Below are 7,201 nucleotides of genomic sequence, written 5' to 3'. Positions count from 1 at the left end.
TCATTTTTCTATGGTTTGTTATTTGTTCAAAATATTTTTCAATAACTTTTCTAATTTACTGAGATATTTTGTCTCCATATATGTTGATTTTATGTCCTCTCATAATATGTTCACGAAGTCCAGTTGTATTTTAGACTTAAACATTAAAATTCTTCTGTAATAATTGCTTCTCCCCTATTGTGTTTATCTATTTTGGGAAAAATGATCCCAAACAGAGCGCCAAAGGGATAAAAAATAATAAAAGGAACTTTAAACTGGTTGAGCCTAAATTTGACTACTAAGTGCATTGGATTATAATCTACTTGTAGAAATTTATTAGTTATTACAGATTCAAGGATAAGCACAATACTAGAGTTGATAAATTTCCCGGGAATGACCTAAAAATTATCGGGAATCGATAGAAGAAGTTTATCAAAATTCCCAGGAATTATCGAATTGTTAATTTTCGGGAATCAACAAAATAGGTAATACTAATGGTACTCTTATGAAAGAAGCAATAAACACAGCAATAGAAACAAAAAATCGCCATTAATTGTTCTTTTGCCGCGTGTTATTGATTGGGGATGGGATTTTTGTATAGAAATTTTATAGTTTTTTATCCTTACGTTCTACAAAAGACCCATCATTGTGCAGTTTTTGATTGAGGAGGTGTGAATGAGTGAAAAGAATTTATAAGCCTGTTTTTTGTTTGTTTCATTATCATTTCAATCTTCTTCTCACCTCTTTCATTGGAGTCTCTTTAGGTACAACAATATCCTAACAATAAAAAGAGTTAATTTTTTATATTTCATATTGTTTCAGTTCTTCTTTAGTATTGAAGACTACAGTCCCGTCCAATACACTCTCGGTCCTATCAAATTCAGTCCTATAAACTTATAAAGTTTGGTTCTTGATGATGTCTCTCAATTATATTTATTCTTGTTTTAATCAGTTCTAGTACTGACTATCCTAAGGACTGGCAGTCTTAATATGGGCCCGTCCAAATACTGCACTGAATTGTACCCAATAAATAAATACAGTCACGATACTATCTATATGTAAATACTTTCTATCGTTGACTTTTCAAAGGCGACAAACCAGCATTTTATTAATTAGAGATGGAAATGAAAAAAATTATACAGTAACGAAATCTTAATTAAACTCTGAATTAAATCATATCTGTGACATATGAACTTGAACTCAAGGTAGGTATTGTTAAGGTTTAAACAGTTTCCAACTATTTATTCGAGGATAATTCCACATTTGGAGATATATTCTTATTTAACTTTCCACATCTTTAATCTGTATTGACCTATAAAAGACAGTTTGTGTGTCCTTAAAGGTTGCCACACAGTTGGCATAGGAAGGTTTTTTTTATTTTTAGTTCGTTTTCGAGATGGTGAAATAAGATCACTCATTAATTAGCAATTTGCTTATTTCAAAATTTTAAAATTATTTGAGCACGAATAACTCCAGAAATATTTATGCTAGAGTACAATAATTATGCCATCTGATCTTTTGTCATTCAAGCTTTCTACTAGGTAGGCTCCTATGAAATGAGACTTTCGGCTATTTGTCCCTAGTTGTCGCCAGTTAGACACTATAAACAGGTCAAAAATATAAATGCTTATTTCGATATATGTCAACAATATTTAGTTCGTTGTTTGTATAGTTTCATTAATTTTCATTTCTTCACTCATTAAAAGGTCTAATGTTGTGCCTACAAACAACTATGAGGTTACTAAAAGAAAAACGCTTCTCAAGCCCATCAAATTATTGTAGAAGCTTACAGTGGGCATGCTCGAAGCAGTGCAGAGTGCTTCAAGTTGTTTGAAAAATTCCAAAGTGGTGATTTTACGTTAGAAAGGAAGAGCGTGGCCGGCTTTCAAAAAAGTTTGAAGATGCCGAATTGCATGTATGACCTTCTATAATCCGGTCAAATCGTTAATGGTGATCGCTATCAACAATAGTTAGCCAATTTGAACCATGATATACTCCAAAAACTTCCAAAATATGAAGCCAGGCAGGTTGTTGAATCGTTCAACTGGGAACGTCTTGCTCATGCAGCTTACTCACCATACCTGGGGCCTTTTGATTATCACTTGTTTTCATGGATGAGCCACGCACTCAATGATTTACGCTTCGAGTCTCGAACTGAAGCCAAAAAATGGATCGATGGCTGGTTTGTAGACAAAGACGAACAATTTTTTGAGAAAGGTATCCATAAAATGTCTGAAACATGGAGGAAATGTGTGGCTAGCGAAGGTGCATACTTTGAAAATTAAATTTGCAACCATTTTTTCATAATAAAAGTTCAAATTTGTTTATTAAATTCTCATTTTTACATGATATATATGTATTTCATTATGCAATTTAAAAAAAAATACAATAAAATTTGGCAGGAATGAATCGGATGGTAATAACATGACAATCAAAAGGTGAAGAATAAAAAACGAGCACGCACACCAACCTTTTCTCCTTTTTTTATGATTAAAACTGATATGTTCTATACATTTTACCCATACCTAGTCATTTTACAGTTATTGTATTACTTCAAAAATATTTTTGGTTCCGTTTTTTTTGTAATTAAACATAATTTGTTGGAGTTGTAATATTTTTGTTCTTTTCTTATTAAATAAATTTATATTATTTAAGTTAGTCACCATTTAAAAAGAAAAAAATGTTTATAATTTAAAGCAAAAAGGAATTAGCCCGTGCAGGGGCTCGAACCCTGGACCGTTAGGTTAAAAGCCTAACGCTCTACCAACTGAGCTACACGGGCTTAGATGCCATTAAAAAGGGAGTTAAAAATTTATAAAATAATTTTTTTAAATAACTACTCTATAATTTTCCGTAATTTCAAGATAAAAATATACATTATGTTTTGTTTGTAAATTTTAACCACGTGGAATTGTTTATTTAAAAAAAAATGTATAATTTTGTCATTTTATTTAATTTATATAATATGTTGAAATGATGTACTATAAATTTTATTATTTAAAATTATGAATAAGTATATTACAAATAATACAAAATATTTTATTCTCTGCTGTAGATGTTTCTTCTTCTTTTCTCCTAATTAGTGCTCTGAACGTTGATTAGTTGAATTATCTTTTCGAATTGGCTTACTACTGCAAAATATTGTGGGTTTTTCCCCTGATTTCTTTTCGAATGAGATGTTGCAAGATACAATAAAAGTGAAACATTTAATTAAATTAAACTGTAAAAAACCAATACTAACAGAACTGCTATAATTACAAGGGTCGTTTGAAAAGTCCGTCCAAAGTCTGAGCAATGGAATTACTGGCGCGTATCTAGTTTATGTTTAGTAAGAAGGATCCCTTGCGAGAACACACACCAACTTTCAGTCTGATCGGTCTATTTTTTTCTGTTTGGCATTCATTTGAATAGAGAAATCAGCCGAAAAAATTATGCCGACTTTCTTTTGGATTTGCAAGGAATAATCCTCATCGACTATCCAGAAAAGAATAACACTATTACAGGTGCATATTTTTTTAATTGTTATTGGGCCCTTTTGAAAATAAAACTGGACGAAAAACGCTCACGATTGTCCCGCAAAAAGTCATTTTCCATCACGACAACGCACAGCTCACACCTTCAGTAGTTGTGGTCGCAAAATTAATGGAAATAGAGTTCCAACTCACTGTATATTTGATATCCAGCCTTTATTTTTTAGAGAATTTAAGCTTATTTGTACAGAAAATAAATCATTAAACAATAAAATATCAAAAAAACTTGAAAAACTATACTAATTCTATTTAAAAAAAAAAACCATTTTACAAAATACCTTACCGAACCTCATTCCGTGAAGGGAGTACCGTGGTTTTTATCGCGGCGTGGGGTTAGCGTACAGTCCCAGCCTTAGTAATTACAAAAAGTTTTCCCATTTGTTTTTGGTCATATTTTCTAAAACTATAGATATAGTAGATCACTGGAAAAAAAATAATTGAGCTTCGTGTCGGCAAGTTATATATCATGAAACAGTATGTACATACATATATGTAAATTCAGGTCTGTCTTTGAATTCATAATTTTTTTTCTTTTTCAGAAGAAATAGAATGAAAATCTATTTACGAAAACAGAATAATTTTATGACTGAGGTTGAGTCGTTAAATAATAAAACCACTCTTCAATACACCATAGGTACATTTATGTGTATGATAATTGAAGCAGGTTATTTCAAAAGGTATAAACAACTCATTTACACATTCCCTTATCAATTACGGGACTTCATGCTTACGTACAAATACTCAAATTTGAATGAGGATTGAGTTTGAAGAATGAGTTAAACGGTTAATCATCATTCATTTCGAAGATGAAATGATAATCATTCGTATGAAGAATCAAATGTCTTTTCCACCAATGAAAATAATTGTTGTTGGTTAATTCGGTTGAGTGAAACTCGGTCCGAAACCGATTTTTTCTGTTCGTTTTTAAAGTTATTTTTTCTAGACCGATCTGGACGGATATTTCGGGCCAGGCCGAAATTCGAAATGTCCAACAATTCTTAAAACATGGACCAGAATTCAGAGCACGGACCCAAATCCAAACTGTAAAACCAAAATTTCCTTTTCTAATTTCTTTTTTTATTTTCAGTTTAAAACAAAACAGTCATTTGTTTTCCACTATTTTTTATGATGTGGGATCAGACCAAACTTAAATACGACACCAGTCTAGACCAAAATTGATCCAAAACTATTTTGTCAAAAATTAAACAGTTGTGGACCGTTGTTGAATTTTCAGACCAATAATTGTTATTGACAGAATCATGCAACGAAACCGATCCACATCAAAGTTGGACCAAACTATTGAAAAATTAAGACAGTTTTACACCGATCTTGTATTATAGACCGAAACCACAGACTAATAAGTTTGAGACTCGGTTTTCGGTTCGGTCTTATGTCACCAAAATTAGTTTTTCATTGAATTTTCTTTTTTTAAACAATAGTGACATTGAACATGATCAAGACCAATAACTTTTTTAGAACAAATTGTATAACGAGACTGGTCACATCAAAATTTGGACCATATTTTTTCGCTTCGGTGTTCAGTTATTTTTTCTTGATGGATATAGACCAATATTTTGGTACAAACCGAAATGTACAATGAATGAATTTCAAATCATACACCAAAATTAGACTGTGAACCGCATTTTTTGTTGACCACAAACAAAACCGTTACCAAAATTTAATTAACTTATTTATTTTCTTCTGTTTTCTTAATTTTTTTATAACATTGTGAATTTACAAATTAGTGAAAAATTATAAGTTGTTTAGATCCGCTTAGATTTTTCAGAACGAAATCCAAGAATAGAAAGGTTAGGACTCTTTTTCTCGTTCCAGGCTCAGATGATTTTTTCTAGACCTATGCAAACCAAAATTCATAGCGTCACCAATATCAGTTTTCAACAATTTTTTCTTTTACTTAAAAGATGATGTTGTATTAGATCAAGACCAATTATTTTCTTAGACTGAAGTTTCAGAACGGAACTTAACAATAGTATTGTTGAGACTCGATCCTAGATTGAGTTTTTTCGGTTCAGTATTTTGTGATTTTGTCTAGACCATGGACCGAGACTAAAATATCTTTTTTTGTTTTCATAATAATTTTTTTACTCAAATTATTTTTCTTTTTTATATGAATTGTCAAAACTGTCTCAGACCGGCCTTGGATTTTCAGATAGCAACCCAACCCTAGTGATTACCTCAAATATTAATAGCATTATATCACAGCAAAAATAATTGATCACATCAAATAATTGAATTAACTGTATACAATATTTAATGATGTATCTTTGACTTCCATTAATTATAAAAATATATTTTCTTCAAAATAATAGCTCTTACTTGATAAGTAGGTAAAAAGATTAGCATTTATACCTGAAAATCTGGAATAAATTTAAGGTTATTTGATAAAAAAAAGTAATGAAAACGTATACAATACCCAGGTGATGGATTGCGCCATATAAAGTATTATTTATATACACTATTTTACTCTTTGAAATGTGCACAAACGATTTACTAATTATACATTTAAACGCATTTGTATAAAAGTAGATATAAAATGTTCCTGTCTCTAATTCATCACGAAACCATTCCTCTAAAAATAAAAATAAGCCGGAGGGGGGCCATGTCATTCCACACCAAAACGTTCAAAAATATAACCTCATATCGTTAAAAGTTCGCAAAAAACAAAAAAAAATCCTGAGATAATTTTTTGACGATAGTTTAGCTTTGTTTTTGTGGCTTACAAATTGAGCTACGTTGATCCACATGTATAAAATTGGCCCATAAAAATTTATCTAGAAAAATATTACAAGCTTTTTTTTGAGTGGTCGTCTATATTTACTCATTTTACTAAATAATATACTTGAGTTGGTCTACACACGAATTTCGAGTATAATTAAATAAAAATTGAAAGAGTTACTGATGTTGAAATAAAAGTCAAGTCAAATTTTAACAATTTTTTACGTACAAAATAAATTTGATTTTTGTAACTTTGGATGTATAGTAGATAACGTATTGGAAATAATGAACGTATTGATCTCAAGTAGGATGTACAACTATTAGTTAATTAAGTCATGTGGTTAACTCCAGTGATCTTTCTGTCGTGGAGTGACCACAAAATCAGTTGGCAGTATGACAATTCTTCCAAACAATGGAATTAATATTTAATAAGTGTTGGGAATGGATTACAGCTTAAAGATAGATCATTAAAATTCACCCAATCTACATTCAGAACACTGATTAGAGAAAAAGAAACGGAAAAATCGACAGCAGACAACAAGATACTTAGTAAATTTATATGTTAGTAAGATAATGTCGTAATAAATTGACTTGGAAGTTCTCACAATAGTTTCAATAAAGATAAAATCAGGAGCTTCCAATATGATACTTTAATATTAATGGTTTTAGGTGTTTAATTGTCTATATGTATATATGCCCATAAGAAATACATATTAAGAAACTTGTTTTAAAGAGTCTTCTATGACATTTTAACTCATTTTTTAATGACTTTAAACCAACTCAAGGGCAATCAAATCCAGATAATAAGTGTCCACTTTTTGCATAATGTTTTTACACAATAAACGATTTCAAATAAAACTTATATTGATATATGTTACAAGAGTAAATTTTATTTTTTTATAACACATAACTCATCAAATTCCCAAATATATGTTATGGCATAATAATATTTATTA

The 7,201-nt window shown here is 30.3% G+C and overlaps 1 non-coding gene across 1 annotated transcript; it reads right to left on the bottom strand.

Annotated features, from left to right (window-relative positions):
• Positions 1 to 2,688: 2,688 nt before the first annotated feature.
• On the bottom strand, positions 2,689 to 2,761 carry TRNAK-UUU (transfer RNA lysine (anticodon UUU)). Its single transcript has one exon. It is a non-coding gene; the product is annotated as a tRNA-Lys (tRNA).
• Positions 2,762 to 7,201: the final 4,440 nt, after the last annotated feature.

This window comes from Lepeophtheirus salmonis, chromosome 14 (assembly GCF_016086655.4).
Source record: "Lepeophtheirus salmonis chromosome 14, UVic_Lsal_1.4, whole genome shotgun sequence".
NCBI lineage: Eukaryota > Metazoa > Arthropoda > Copepoda > Siphonostomatoida > Caligidae > Lepeophtheirus > Lepeophtheirus salmonis.
The sequence above is the reverse complement of the archived record's forward strand: the minus strand, read 5'-3'. Positions and strand labels throughout refer to the sequence as shown.